The following is a 16,498-nucleotide window of genomic DNA, read 5'->3' as shown; positions in this document are numbered from 1 at the left end:
ACACACACAACACAATATGTATATGTATGTGAATATATATATATATATATATATATATATATATATATATATATATATATATATATATATATATATATATATATACATATTGTGTTGTGTGTTTCTTTACCAGATTCAACTTGGCAACAAAAAACTGAGATGTGAATCTAACAGTTTATTGCTCTCTTCTGAAGAAGACTGGGTTATTCCCAGCTTTTATACATCATACTCAGGGTTACATGGGCTGTGAATACGTGCAAATATTCAGCTCAGGTAAGCAGAACAATTTTATCCAGTGCTCAAAAATGTCAAGGCGTAACGGCAAGGCGCCTAGTACAGGGACAACTTATAATAAGATAAGAAACAGTTAGAAACAACAGAATATTTGAAGAGTGAGTACATGCATATTTCTTTGAGTCCCCTTTTCCATGCCCTGTTTTTACAAGAGTCTGGATCATACCATATTCTCAAAACATCTCAGAAGACATGGACCAAAAATACATACACATAAGAAAATAATAAGTACCGGTACTACCATTGAGACATATGGAGCCAATGATCCAAACAGGCTTTCTAAAAATCCCCATCACCAATTATAATTTCATTCCTTCATCTCATCCTCATACACCTGTGATGATATCCTTTTCATCTCCTTTACAGCTTGTCCAGTAATGGCATTTGTGGTACTGTTAATAAAACAGGCCAGTCTACAATGTATGTTCTCTTACTGTTTTAAGGCATCTGCCACGCCAAAACTGGGAATCATAGCCTCCCAGAATCTAGCCCAGTGTGATCTCATACGGTGTTCTTCGGGTACGTCTTCGTGGGAAACTGACCTCCGTTCCCTTCCGGATTGTCTGGCAAGATGCATGACAGTGACCATGTGTTGTAGTTGGATCACAGTACAAAGACCAGTCCAATTGGCGGGGTAAATGTTGAAGATGGTTTCTCCCCCACAATACCAGTACCAGTCATCGGCCAGGACTGCATCCTGTCTCGGCCAAGTGGGGACACAAGTTACATTGCTGCTTTGACAGTATGTGTTGTTCAGGCTGTAACATGCCGTGACAGCTGTATCAGTTGTGACATTAGCACATTTAAGTTTGTTCAGTTCACAGGTGCCTGGGATGCAACGGGAATAAACACTTAGCAGAGAACTATATTTTTTATTCTTTCGCCACGGTAAGTATACCACCGAAAATCGATCCCTTTCGCCAATTACTATATTACAATCTTTAGCTCTTAAGGTGGATACATTACCTCCATTTGTCCCATTAAAGCAAAAAGAAAAAGTGAACCCCTGAGGTTTCGTTCACAAAATATTTAAACCCATAGTTCTAGGTGTAGGTATTACAACAGTATGATTCTTTCTTTTAGTTGATCTGCAAAAGGGCTCCCATGTTTTCTTGTTGGAAACACATTTGGGGCGCCACTCACAAGTATTTCCCAAAACATTTGTGAAAAAAGCAAGTTTAGTACATGTAAAAGGCAAAGGTTTCAAGGATATAGTCACAGCGGAGGAGAACACTTCTTGGCAGACAACACATGACTTATTGGTTGTCTGTCGTGCAGTCCAGTTGGCATACTGCCAGAATAAGTTGTGTACTTCAGCGTGGGCCTGTGTCAGTCCCAGTAGGGTTATCAGTAGAAGTAGTCTGCAAAACAAAAACTATTAATATCATAGACATTTACTTCAATGGTTTCACTCTGGTGCCATGGATCCACTGTGGAAAAAGATCAGTTAATACAGCAGTGCGTGTAACAACCAGAACCTCAGCTGGCCCAGTCAGTTAAATCTTTCTGGGGTTTTATATCTTTTATTAGCACCTTTTCCCCTATCTGGAAAGGGTGTGCTGCCTCATGTGGAATTTCAGGGTGTTTCTTTGTAACCCTTTCCCAATACTGATTGAGTTTCTGAATTAGGGCCGCTGAGAATTCTGACATGTGGTTAAAAAGCTCAATACCCACTCCCATGATTACTCTTGCCATGGGATAGGGAAAGGTCTTCCCATGACCACCTCATATGGTGATAAAGAATCCACATTTGCTTGTGGTGTCATTCTCAAATCTGCTAGTACTATTGGTAAAATTTTTACCCAATCTTTATGACTGTGTTGTCTTAAGGACTTCTTTATCTTTCTTTTTAAGTTTCTGTTAGTTCGCTCCACAAATCCAGATGATTGTGGATGATAGGGTATGTGGAAACGCCAATTTATATTTAATTTAGTTGCTAATTGTTGCTTTACCTTTGATGTAAAAGGTGTTCCTTTATCTCAGGCCCAGCCCTAACCAATTTGCGCCCTAGGCAAGATTTCAGGTGGCGCCCCGTCACATTGCAGTAAATTCCACTGCTAGTGTATAGTCATAAGAAACTAAATAGCTTTTTGATAAGTTACTACAAGCTGGGAAAACATCAGATAAATATGCCAATGCAATTAACATTATTGCTGAATAGATCTAATATTTACACATTTGCTTGAAGGAATGATTGAGTTAGTTACATTACTATTACTATTTTCCATAACATCTATGCCCTTCCATAACATTAGCTGACGTTAAAACTAACCGATAGCGGTAACACTTTACAATAAGGGTGCATTAGTTAACGTTAGTTAATGCATTAGTTAACATGAACTAACCATGAATAACTCATGTATTAAGCATTACTTAACCTTTGTTAATGCTAACTAACCATTTATTTGTGTCTTAGTTAATGCATTAGATAACGTTAGTTAATGCATTAGTTAAAATTAGTTAATGCATTAGTCAACGTTAGTTAATGCATTATTTAACATGAACTAACCATGAATAACGCATGTATTTAGCATTACTTAACCATTTATTTATGTCTTAGTTAATGCATTAGTTAACGTTAGTTAATGCATTAGTTAACATTAGTTAATGCATTAGTCAACGTTAGTTAATGCATTAGTTAACATGAACTAACCATGAATAACGCATGTATTTAGCATTACTTAACCTTTGTTAATGCTAACTAACCATTTATTTATGTCTTAGTTAATGCATTAGTAAACATAATCTAACAGTAAACAAGGACTTTGCTCAGCATTACTTTATCTTTGTTAATGCTAGTTTACACATATTCTAATGCATCTTCACATGAACAGCTTAGTTAATGTTTACTTACTCATGCATTAATGTATCTGTTAATGGATTAGATAACTTGACCTAATAATGAACAACACATTTATAAAGCAATACTGAATCCTTGTTCATGAAAACTTACAATGTTAACTAATGTGTTGGTCAACATGAACAAAACAAAAATATACGTTCATGTTAACTACTCATATACCAATGCATACAAATTGGAAGAGCTTATGATAAGTTCAGTTCTTGATCAATGTCAGGGACAAAGGAGTTCTAAATGGACCCTCTATTGGAGTGCATCTCGACTTCAACTGTTATTCGTGTTTGTTAACTGTTAACTAGCATGGTATATCATTTACAAATTGTTTGTTAATAGAATTAAGACACTTATTGTACACTGTTAGACCTTACCGGGTTTTTTTACAGTAGAACACTGGCAACACTGTTGCCAGCCACTCACTGTAAAAGTTCGGTTACAGTAAGTAACTGGCAACGGTGTTGCCAGTTAATTACTGCAACTGAACCATTACAGTGAGTGGCTGGCAACAGTGTTGCCAGTTATTTACTGTAACTGAACCATTACAGTGAGTGGCTGGCAACAGTGTTGCCAGTTAATTACTGTAATAGAGCAGCAGTGGTAACTAACTGGAAACTGTAGTGTTAATTACTGTATTGTAGTGTTACAAATCACAGCATTATACTGCATACAAATTAATAGTATGTCATATATAGTTATTGTAGTGTTACTAAAATTAATCAGTATTCTTAGCTGTTATTAAAAAATAGAAGGCATATTATTTTTTAGACAAATTTATTTTATTGTTTTGGCACCAAACAAATAAATAACAGAAAAAGTATAACAAAATTAAGAAATCAGCAGATATAAATATTGTCTTGCATATTACACGTCTGCACAGTAAGGCTGCGGTCACATTAACGTTTGAGCATGCAAAATTCTGTCATGCTGCACTGTGAAGTGGAATTAAACAAAGCGAGTAGTGAATTTAAACATGTAAAATAATTAGAGATTGAAAAAGCAAGCCAGAGAGGTCATGTTTTGATCTTTGATTGGTCTCAAGCAATCACATGATGTGATTTCGCATGTCAGCGTTCTCCAAGCTTGATCTTTCCAACTCTGCGAATTATGAAATTTGTTGCATGAGCTATCAGTCCAGGTCTGCAGTACTCACATGCGTATGAATGGAAGTCTATAGGGAGAAAAGTGCAGTGTGACCGGGACTTTAAGCTGTAACTCTAATTAAACACACCTGATCAAACAAATTAAGGCTTGTTAGAAATCAACAGGTAATGTTGAAGCAGGGTGGGTACTAAACTCTGCTGCGCTGCAGTTCTCCAGGAACTTGGAGTTTGACCCCCATGGTATATAGCAGGGGTGCTCAATCCTGTTCCTGGATATCTACCTTCCTGCAGATTTCAGTTGCTACCCATATCAAACACACCTGCCTGTAATTATCAAGTGGTGTTCAGGTCCTAATTAATTGGTTTAGGTGTGTTTGATATGGATAGCAACTAAAATCTTCAGGAAGGTAGATCAGCAAATAAACAGCAAAAAACACAACATAATTATTTTAAATTTTAAAGTTTTAAATAAATAAAAACTGTGTCAAATCTCAATAAAAAGTTTAAAATAATTATAAAAAATAAAAATAAAGTTGGCAACACCGAAAAACCAAAGGATCCAATCTTTTATTGTTATAATTATCTCATGACAACAAACTTTTTTATTGTTTCTAATATAAATTCATAGGTGGAAACAGCTCTGAAAAATACTTAGCAACAAACTCACAACCTAGGACCGGACAGTGGAGCTTTTGTGTGTGGATGGCTGTCTGTATCATGTTTTTGTGATTCCCTGTGATGATGTGCTCATGTTCCCTTACTGAGATGATGGAATTTAAATTTGGCTTAGTTGCCAGAAAGATACATACAACTGTTAGCATCTGTACATTATGGCAGTGTGCAATATAAAATAAATACATATTCTTAAACAAAAGTAATGTAAGAAGTTATATGAGGAGAGGCTAACTAGCTAACAATGTAGCTTTCAAGTACACAGTTCAAGATAACAACAATATAACTTAAAACACAGCCTTATTATAGAAACCCTCAAAAACATTTGAACACATTTTACTTACTCATTGTAGATTCTTATTTAAAGCCTAGAACATATCAGACTCTACATCTGAATTGATGGACAGAGAATAGAGCACACTCAGCAGTAAACAAATCAAACACCTGGCTCCCTTAAAGGGCCAGCATTTTCTGAAAACTCTTTCTAACATCTTTGTGTTTAGAACAAGACAGACAGCCTGTGGGAGTGTGTGGTGATGCCTAAATCATTATTTTCTGCCTTTAAAATGCACGTCTCTATAAATAGCAGCATAAACCGTCAGAGAAGATGGGACAGTAATGATTAAACAGTAATTTGCTATTTATTGTCAGTTACTTTCTGTAATGAGTACATAAAGAAAATTACTGGAATTTATTCTTTGCACTACACAATTTCATACAAAGTCTACTCCTTTTACAGTAAAATAATATGTGTTAATAAATAATAAATATTTCCTTTTACTACAGCAAAACACGGGCTATTTTACAGTTCTTTACTGCACAATCTACAGAGTAAGAGTGCAGTTATACTAATTAAACACACCTGATCAAACTAAATCTAAAGGTAGTGTGTTGAAGCAGGGCTGGAACTAAATTCTGCTGGGCTGCGGCCCTCCAGGAGTTTGACATCTCTGGTACATAGCATATTTTCAAAGGAATTGCCTACATTTATCACAATCATGCACATATCATTGAATAAAAACAATAAAACTATAAAAACTTCATCCAAAGCAAATAGATAAATAAATAATCTGATCCTCATGTTGTTCCAAACCTGTAGTAATAATAATAAAAAAAACAAATAACCTGATTAATACATTTATTTAGGAAAGTCTTTATACTATACTGTTAATGCCATTTTTACCTTCTTCATTTGAAGTTTTCCAAACAAATTAATTGAGTCTCTGCAAAAATGTATGTACATGCTGTTTAAGATATTTTTTAAATAAAACATTTTTATTTAGCAAAATACTAATATTCAGCTTAAAGTGCAATTTAAAAGCTTAAATATATGCTAAACTAGGCTAATTATATTAATTATAGAAAAGTAAACAAAGTTATAAAAATGATTGTGATAATTTGGTTGCTCTGTGTGAATATTTTTGCCTTTAAATGCATCTCGTCGATATCTTTACCTTTTAATTAGCTCTGTGACTTTGACATTGGTTGACTCCTGATACTCAATGTTAAAAACATAAAAGGAACCAAAGAAAACATAGAGATGGCTGCAGAGAAATTTAGCTTATCATCAATGCATTGTCTCACTTTCTCCTCAATACTGACCATTCACATACCAAAACTGAACAGTATATATATATATATATATATATATATATATATATATATATATATATATATATATATATATATATATAGCAACATAAAGCATCAGAGTACATGGGTAATAATGGTTGAGCAGTAATTTACCATTTATTATCACAGTAACTATCTGTAATGGGTACATAAAGTAAATTACTGTAATTTATTCTTTGCACTACAAAATTTCATACAAATCCTGCTCCTTTTACAGTAAAATACTGTTTCTTTTTATTACAGCAAAATACTGGCTATTTTACAGTTATTTACTGCATAATCTACAGTAAGGGTTAACAGTGTAGTGTATAATAGTTCAACATTACCTAATGCTTTGCTAACATTCGTTAAATCTTTACTAACATGAAATATCATTAACAAAGTGTTTATTAATGGAATGAAGGTACTTATTGTAAAGTGTAATCTATTCTAACATTATCTAATGCTTTACTAACATTTGTTAACTGTTAACTAACATGAAATATCATTAACAAAGTGTTTGTTAATGGAATTAAGACACATTGTAAAGTGTAAACTATTCCAACATTATCTAATGCTTTACTAACATTCGTTAACTGTTAACTAACATGAAATATCATTAAAATGTGTTTGTTAATGGAATTAAGACACATTGTAAAGTGTAGAATATTTCAACATTACCTAATGCTTTACTAACATTCATTAACTCTTTACTAACATGACTTACCTCTAACCCAACAATAACTAATGTAACTAACATCTGTGAGTTTAATAAAACAATAATCATTGATTTTTCAGGACCCAAAATCACTCAAAGCCATGTATCACTTAGACTTTCAGAACCTTTATTACATTGCAAGACATGTATTGTATGAGGACATTGACACTCTTTGCAGCTTAATAAATAAATAAATAAATAAATAAATAAATAAATAAATAAATAAATAAATAAATAAATAAATAAATGTGCAAAAACAAACTTGTGCAACACCACTTGTGCAACTAAAATTTTGCGATTAAATCTGGAACCACATTTTTTTTCTTAACAACAACTATTTTCTTATTGGATGCAATTTGCCCTCTTTTTTCATGGCTTGTATTTTATGTGCAATGCTTTTATCTGCCATAATAGCATCTTGACATTTTTGGGTAATGGTTGATAATTTCTCTCCTCGATTGTTTTGAATTTCGGAATATTTTTCTGGAGCTGCAATGGCCAGTTCAGCAATAACTGCAGTCTGCACGATTGTGTTTCGGTCCACACCATATTTTCTGAATGCATATGTCATGTTGCTTCCTCTGTCGAAAATCTCCAGCACTGCTTTGTAGCGCTTCACCACCTGCCATGGTTCAGTAACTAAAATAAACAGTAGATTACGATACAAAAGGACACTTGTTAGCTTAGTGGGGACATTTAATGTAGCCACTATTGTATCACAAATGTGTACTGTAATATACACCCATGTACTTAATGCTAAACTATTTAACAAACGTCAAATGTTACATTTACATTAGGAAAAAAAAAATCTTAGCTAATTTAAATTTGCATGACCTACCTCTTGGAAAGAATTTGCTTTCATGCTTGGATTTTTTCATTTTTTTAACTCTTTTCTTCCCTTTCTTCACCTTCTTCTTCTTCCTCTCTCTTGATGAATCCGAGCTTGATGACTCTGAGTCAGAAGACTCAGAGGAGTCAGCGGATGCACTTTCTGAATCTTCCAAAGAATGTTTTGTTCTTTTGGGCATGTCTGCAGGCTTCTCTTTATTTTTGACATGTATGTTTTCCATCTTGATGGCTTACATTAAAAAAGGAAATATGTTAATACTCATATACAGCATGACTGATTTGTCACATGTTAACTTCACTGCAAGGCTAAATAATCAATTCTTGTTACATCTCAAGTAAGCTTAAAAGTAAGCTTTTTCCTGACCTCACAATATGTTTAATGTGGCACTTTAACATTAAAACAACATTAAACATTCACAACAACTTTACCATCTGACAGCTGTTCTCTCAGGTAGTCTCTCTCTTTTGTCAAGTCATTTATTTTGTCTTCCAGGTGCTGACATTTCACCCTCCAGGTTTCAATTTCTGCCTTAGCTTTAGCCAAAGCTATAGACAAAGTAGGGGCTTCTGCAGTAGGTTTATCTAGAAAATGACATTTAAAATGCAGGTCAAATTTTAATGCTTAATAGTGATGTATTTGTTGACATTAAGTAACTATGATTACATGAAACATATTTCTACAGCATATACAGTATTAATAGTTAATGTTAATTTAAATGGTTAAACTATAACAAACAGTAATTTCATAAATAATATATTGTTTTTAAAATATTACTTAATGGAATTGAGCTAATAAAAACAGTGGACAGCTTTGTTTAATAATAAATGTTAACAAATACTTAGAAATACTAAAAATAACGTTCTAACTTGTTACTTAACTCTTTAACTAACAGCAAAATAGACCCATTAACTATACAGTAATGTTACGGGAACCATGGTTCATGTAAGGTAATGCATTTACAAACATTAAACATCATTTATTAATTAGTGCAAAATTTACTAATGTATTATAAAAATGTAAAGTTGTGCTGGTTAACATTAACTAACAATTAACTGTATTTTCATTAATTAATTTTAATTAGAATAAAAACTTTAATAAATCAATTTAATGTCTGGCCCATCACACCTTTAAAATAAGTAAACAGTTAGGCATATTAGTATTTAAAATGTGTTGTTATTATTATTATTTTTTGTCAATTAATAACTTTTATTGTGCATACAACAAATGGTTAATTTATTCATGTTCAACATGCAGAATTAAAGTAACACAAATATTTATAACTGTATGCACTTGATTAATATTATTAGTTGTTTTAAAACATTAATTAATGAAAATTAATAAATTTTTCATTGTCTGCTCATGTTAGTAAACTATTAACTATTACTATGACCTAATATTAAGGTCAACCATTACATGTCTCGTATTGTAATGTTTTATCATTTGGTAAGAAAGTTTGTTTACTTACCAGACTTTTCTGTGATTTTATGGCTTTGTTTTGTTTTTTTCTTTGGTCTTCCTCTTTTCTTTGGTTTTCGCTTGACATCATCTTGGCTTGATCCAACTCAAAGACCCGACTCCACACACACACACACACACACACACACACACACACACACACACACACACACACACACACACACACACACACACACACACACACACACACACACACACACACACACCTGCACAACCTTCCGTTACCCGCCAGAGTGTTGATGACGAATTATGGGTAGTGTAGTTTTTGTAATGGACTACAAAAGTTAGTCAGAGGATTGCAAATTCATTCGCCGCGACAATAAGGACTTGTATGCAACCACATCACTAAACAGTTAACGTCAAACGCGTCTTCTGGAATTGAATAATTAGCAGTATAATTTTACATTAATGATTGCGAATTTTACTTCCGACCGGAACTCTTTCACATTTGAAAATCCCGCGCTCGTCATCGCGACACCCCATTTCAGAAGGGGCAGGCAGTGACAGGTAAAAGCAGGTAAGAAATGGATTTAATATTTTAAAACAACTAATAATATTAATCAAGTGCATACAGTTATAAATATTTGTGTTACTTTAATTCTGCATGTTGAACATGAATAAATTAACCATTTGTTGTATGCACAATAAAGGTTATTAATTGACAAAAAATAATAATAATAACAACACATTTTAAATACTAATATGCCTAACTGTTTACTTATTTTAAAGGTGTGATGGGCCAGACATTAAAGCAAAAATTGTTGTCAGTTATTGAAGGACATCAAACCAAAAAAAAAGAAATTAAAACTGATTAAATGGCTCCAGAAAAAAAAAAATGCTCAAAGCGAAAATGAAGTGCAATCACTGCCAGCACAGAATGAAGCTGACATATAACTCAAACAAAGGAGACAATTATGTTTGGTAAGTGTTAAATATACATATACATATACTGTACACACACACACACACACACACACAGACAGACAGACACACACACAACTAAATCCTCATCTTGAGCATGAAGAATACACTTTCTTATATAGTTATATTTTTCTTATATTATATTTTGTTAAAGGTCCTGTATGAAAAAAGGACACATGAGAAAAATCATGTCTGTGAGATCTGGATCACTGTTTGCAAAGTCAAAGTGCAATTTATTTTCTTGGATGAAGTTCATATATCGGTATGTAATAGAATATTTATTATTATTACTATTATTTTGTACAATACAGAAAACAATTGTCCAGGACTATCAGTACAACATGTAGTTTCACTTTTATTAACAGGTTTGCTCAAGGCCTTCAACTGAGACAAATTGACATGATTGAAGATGGCATTGCTGGAAGCTCAAGAACACTAAGCAGGATGGCCCAAAAAGTCAGAGGAATATGCTGATATTCTATGAAGCTGTATGCCAGAAAAAAGGGCCAAATGATTGGACATCCCAGAGAGTTTGTTATGATTGATGAAAGCAACTTCCGCCACAAACGAAAGGTAATTAAAATACAACTTAAAATACAAGTCATATTGCAGAGATAAGAATATGTAATTGTGTGCATAAAGTATTAAATAGACATTACAAAGCAATAATTAGAAAAATACAAATAGAATCTATTATTCAATTTTACAAATGATCATGGTTTTATCCAGAAGTTGCTTTTTGTTGTCTCGCCTATACAACTATTTATTGATTGCTTTAAAACAGTTTGTAAAATTATTTAAAAGAAATGCATGTGTTTTTTTTTCATTAAGGAAAGTTTCTTAAGAGAAGGAAAAGTATACATGTTAAAAGTAATTAGGTGATGGCAGATGTTTTTGAACCCTAAATTTTAAAGTAAGAAGGCCAGTAGGTGGCAGTACATGTTTTAATGAATAACTAATTAATTCCATTAACATGTTAAATCAGCACTAGAAAATGCTAACAGCCCTATTTAAAATACATTAATCAATGTAGTAATTTAAAATTGTTATATTATTTCACAATATGACATATTATGAATATATGTTTAATTTAGTGTATTTTGTTATAGAATATGTGCAGATTTGTTAAACATCTTATTTGTCTTTGTAAAGTTGTTTTATATTGTACAATTATTTTTGTTTTTATATTGCATGATTATTTTGCAGTATGGACGTGGAAGATTTGCAAAGACTTGGCACAGAAGAAAATGGGTCTTTGAGATGCTGGGGGTTGCACAAAGAATTAGAAAACCCATTCTAAAGCTTGTTCATCGAAGGTCCCGCAATCATCTTATCCTGCTTATTGAACAACATGTGCATCCTGGAAGTACCATACTTAGTGACGAATGGCGTGCTTACAGTGGTGCACTTACCAATCTTGGCTATAACCACTTTGCTGTGAATCACAGTCAATGTTTTGTAGATCCGAGAACAGGCAATCATACACAGAATCTGGAAAGGGCATGGGTAACTTACAAAGGAAGAATATGGCGTCTAAGAGGAAACAGGACAGAAGACCTGCTAAAACAGCACCTGAAGGTAATTGAGTGGACTTATTGGCTTGGTAACCGCCACAGGAATGTTCCACTTGGAAGACTGTTCAAGGACATTAAGAAAAAATATCACCTTTAAAGTGATTATCAGCTTTTGGCATGCTATCATGCTTGCTCTCTGTCCATTGTTTTGCAACATCTTTTCTGAAAATATTTTTTTAACTTTTAGTGGTCATTAACTAACGTTGACTAATGCATTAACTAATGTTAACTAATGCATTAGCTAAGACATACATAAATGGTTAAGTAATGCTAAATACATGCGTTATTCATGGTTAGTTCATGTTAACTAATGCATTAACTAACGTTGACTAATGCATTAACTAAGACATAAATAAATGGTTAGTTAGCATTAACAAAGGTTAAGTAATGCTTAATACATGCGTTATTCATGGTTAGTTCATGTTAACTAATGCATTAACTAACGTTAACTAATGCACCCTTATTGTAAAGTGTTACCCAGATAGCACTATAGATATTTATTGATTTGCAATGTTATGCCATATCTGTCAACGTTGGGATGTAAAAAATATGGGACAACAAATAGCTTCAAATGATAGAATACATAGCAAACAATAGAAAATATTGACATTAAAAAAAAGATTTAACCTATTAAAACAATGGCTCATACAGAAATTAAATAAAGCTATAAAATCTAAATTTAAATATAAAATTTAACTTTTAATTGTATTTGCATATTGATTAAAGTTCCTGTAGTTATTTAGTGAAGAGCAGCAGATGAATCTCTCATTGTGTTTTGTTTGATAACAAAGGAGTTATGTAAGAATGCACAGATCTATATGAACGAATGAATGAAGCATTTGATTACTTTAGTAACTGTTTGTGCTCATTAAAGAAAAAAAATGTTGTTTTTAAAATAAAACAGGAAAGAGCAAAAAAAAAAAAAAAAACGAAAAAAAAGAAGCACTTTTCCGACGGTGCCCTACTGAGAGCTCCACTCTGCGCAAGCTCTGAACGCATATCCCCGGCTAAACGGAGCAGTGGTTGTAATGTCGAGCGAAAAAAAAAAAGAAAAAGACAGCTGTGAAACATAACCAGCTTTGTTTTTTTGTAGGAAACACACTTTAGATCTTTTTAGGTTTTTGAGTTATTGCCATCTATCACTGAGTGTGTCAGGAATATCAAAAACAAAACCAACTTAACCGCGCTTATTTCTGGCGCCCCCTGGATGTACAGCGCTCTTAGCATTTGCCTATACTGCCTATCCCATGTGGGATCCCATATCTAGGTATAATTTCAGAGATCAATTTCTGTGTTACCACTTGTGTATTTTCCCTTGAGCAGGGAAAAGCTTCTACCCATTTTTAAAATTTATCCACACAAACCAGTAGATACTTAAACGGTCCCCTCTTGGGCATTTGTGTGAAATCTACTTGCCATTCAGAAAAAGGTGTGATTGGTCTTTGTTAAATGTTGGTGCTATGCCACAGGCTTTGATACATAATATTGAGCGCATATAAGACATTTCTCAAGTATGTTATTAATGGTGGTTTCTAGTTTTGGGACACAAAACATAGTTCCATTCGCATAGTTTCATGTACCCCTCTTTGTCCACGATGAGTGACACCATGAAATTCATGGATGAGGAATGACAGTGCCACGTGTGGGAGACATAGGCGACCCGTGTTGTCATGCCATAGACCCGTCTTTTCATCAAACGTGGAAGAAAAGGCGTCCCAGAAGGACTTATCCTCGTCAGTGGCTGATGCTTGTAACATCGCCAAATCGAGCATCCCCGATGCCCAGGTTGTAGACAACAAGGAAACGTGCATGGAATCCTCAGGCAAGGGCTGTTGTGCTGCTAATTTAGCATGTCGGTAAGCCAGAGCGTTTCCTTTGGCTTTATCAGTGTATTCCTTCGAATGGCCTTGAGTTTTAACAATAGCCAGTTGCGAGGGAAGATGGCAGGCCGTTATTAAATCAGTTATAAGGGGAATGATGGGACACTGGTCTACCGTCAGCACCAGTGATTTTGGTGCCAGATGGCACCAAAATCATGTGAAACACCAAGGGCATATCTAGAGTCTGTGTAGATTGTAACTGGTTTGTCAGCAAATAATATGCAGGCTCGAGTGAGGGCATACAGTACAATTCAGCTGCTTGTGCTGATTTAAAAGGTAGAGGGCAGGCTTCTATAACTTGATCAGGCAGTGTATCATAGTTTTTGCAAATTCTACTGGCCTGCTCATATCAGGAAGCAGTGAAATGACATCCTTGAGCAGTGTTGCGGAGGGAGGGGTTACTTCGGCATGTCCCCCTTTCTTTGAGACCCATAGGAAAGCCTGATTATCCCCTTGGTTTGGTTTCTATGTGCGAAACCCCTCTAATTCTTGTAAAGGATATAGAGGCATCCTCTGCTGTGCCTTTCCTTGCCCCTCATAAGAAGGGGGGGGGGGGGGGTTGTAGGAGTAGAAACAGTAACTGTAACTGAGGGAACAGTAACAACGGGGGCTGGAGCCACTTTGGGTGTCTCCTTTCTTTTAACCTCAATCTTTGATGCTGAGCCTTTAAGAGGCTTCGGAATTAATTTCTTTACCTTTATACGTTAATATTTTGTTTATCGTTCCACACACTCATCATCTTCATCCAGATTTCATAACCCTTTCTCATATAATTATAGTCACATTTGGGATCTCCTTTAATTTCCTAAATTAATTTGTGAGCCTGTTTTAGCACATGGGGGTCGAATGACCCATCTCTAGGGTAGGGACTAGGGTTGGGCATCTAAGCTATAATGCCGATCCGATACGCATCTCGATACAAAGAATACGATCCGATATATTAGCAATACATTTGTAACATATTGCGATGCAACACGATACGATTCACACCCATATCACAATACAATGCGATAATTCAGCACTAATTAGATCAAGTTTATGAGATTATGTGAAAGAGGATGCTGTGCCATTGAATGAGTTTGATTATTTATTAACCAAGCAAAACCAAGACTTTTTTTATAAACTGGCTTTTCTCTCAGAGCCAGAGTGTCAGTTTACAGTAGAGGGCCATTTTAGAACATATAGCACATAATATTTAAGTATTTTCAAGATAAACAGAATGTATAAGTACAATATATATTCAATTATATATATTTGCACTCTTTCAACATAAAGGTTTAGCATTGCACAACAAGAATTGTTATTTAACCTTTCAACTATGAAAACAAGTTTTACAAAGATATATTTTGCCACTGAATATTCAAAACTTAAGGTGGTGAACTATCAGTGTTATGCTGCTTTGAAACATCACTGTCACTGTAAACAACAGGCTAATAAAAATATAACAAACCAGCAATCTTCTTGCTGTGAGGTGGTCAAACTACCCACTGTGCCACCATGACACCCATTATTTTTATCATTATTATTATTATTATTATTATTATTAAATAAAAATTAACAGGAGGAGGTGTTTAAAACCTTCATTCTCCGTGACACTAGGCTGAATATCTTTGCAGATGAACAATGCAATAGCATCCGTTATTGGCGTAGAGCGCACAAAACTGTTGTGCATGGGAAAAAAAAAACTTGCAATGCTTTTCTCACCACTTTTGGAGCTGTTAGCTACAGTTGAAGCAGTGCAAAAGCCGGGGATGCAGGAACACTGGAAGATGCTTTCACAACAACACCGTGGCGCCGCTTCAAGTGAGATTTCAGATTAGTCGTACTGCCCGCGTATTTTACAGATGCGCGGCACATTTTGCAAATTGCATCTGTCCTGTCATGCCGTCCATCCTTAAATCCATGTTGCCATACTTTAGATTAAAAACTCAGCGGGGAATAAAATGTTTGTTTTGCTTCTTGCGCTTTCTGAGGGCGTGCCACTAGCTTCATCCCCACACCTGATACACTGAGTTGTAGTGTAAGTGTACACATCCGCAAATCCGTTGCTAAGGCTTACTTTATGTAGGTTGATTAAATTATGCGCCAAAAACAGGTTGACAACACTTGTTAATAAATAAAAAATACATTCTATATTAAAAATATAAGCTGTATCTTGGAAAAACCGATGCATCTCGCAAAAGCCGATGCATCTCGATTTGCTTCCAAAATTTCATTCATCCTCTGATGCTCTACCGATGCACTCGCATCGTGCACGCGCATGACCGCGTATCGATACATATCGGTTAATCTTCCCATCCCTAGTAGGGACGCATCGCTTGTGCCTCAGTCCACCCTGCTAGATTATCTAACCAGGTATTAGTGTAATATCCCCACCCACATCGATACATCCAATCTTTAGGGCTTTCCCCTATCTCAGGCTTGGGGTATGAACCACCCATGTTAGTAAATACTTACTAGAAAACACACAGAATGATTGTTCTACTTTTGTATAGCGTGCTCGTCATGGCTTGTAAGGGAAAATCCCAGCCAAGGATTACTCAGT

The 16,498-nt window shown here is 34.6% G+C and overlaps 2 long non-coding RNA genes across 2 annotated transcripts; one reads left to right on the top strand and one right to left on the bottom strand.

Moving 5' to 3' along the window:
- Positions 1-7,509: 7,509 nt before the first annotated feature.
- Positions 7,510-8,666, bottom strand: LOC101886528 (uncharacterized). Its single transcript, XR_011010471.2, has 3 exons — positions 8,531-8,666; positions 8,091-8,330; positions 7,510-7,891 (listed from the first exon to the last, which is right to left on the bottom strand). It is a non-coding gene; the product is annotated as an uncharacterized lncRNA (long non-coding RNA).
- A 1,994-nt stretch (positions 8,667-10,660) lies between these two features.
- On the top strand, positions 10,661-13,111 carry LOC141380793 (uncharacterized). Its single transcript, XR_012399622.1, has 3 exons — positions 10,661-10,761; positions 10,865-11,072; positions 11,706-13,111. It is a non-coding gene; the product is annotated as an uncharacterized lncRNA (long non-coding RNA).
- Positions 13,112-16,498: the final 3,387 nt, after the last annotated feature.

The sequence above is a fragment of the Danio rerio genome, chromosome 24 (assembly GCF_049306965.1).
Source record: "Danio rerio strain Tuebingen ecotype United States chromosome 24, GRCz12tu, whole genome shotgun sequence".
Classification (NCBI taxonomy): Eukaryota; Metazoa; Chordata; class Actinopteri; order Cypriniformes; family Danionidae; genus Danio; species Danio rerio.
The sequence above is the reverse complement of the archived record's forward strand: the minus strand, read 5'-3'. Positions and strand labels throughout refer to the sequence as shown.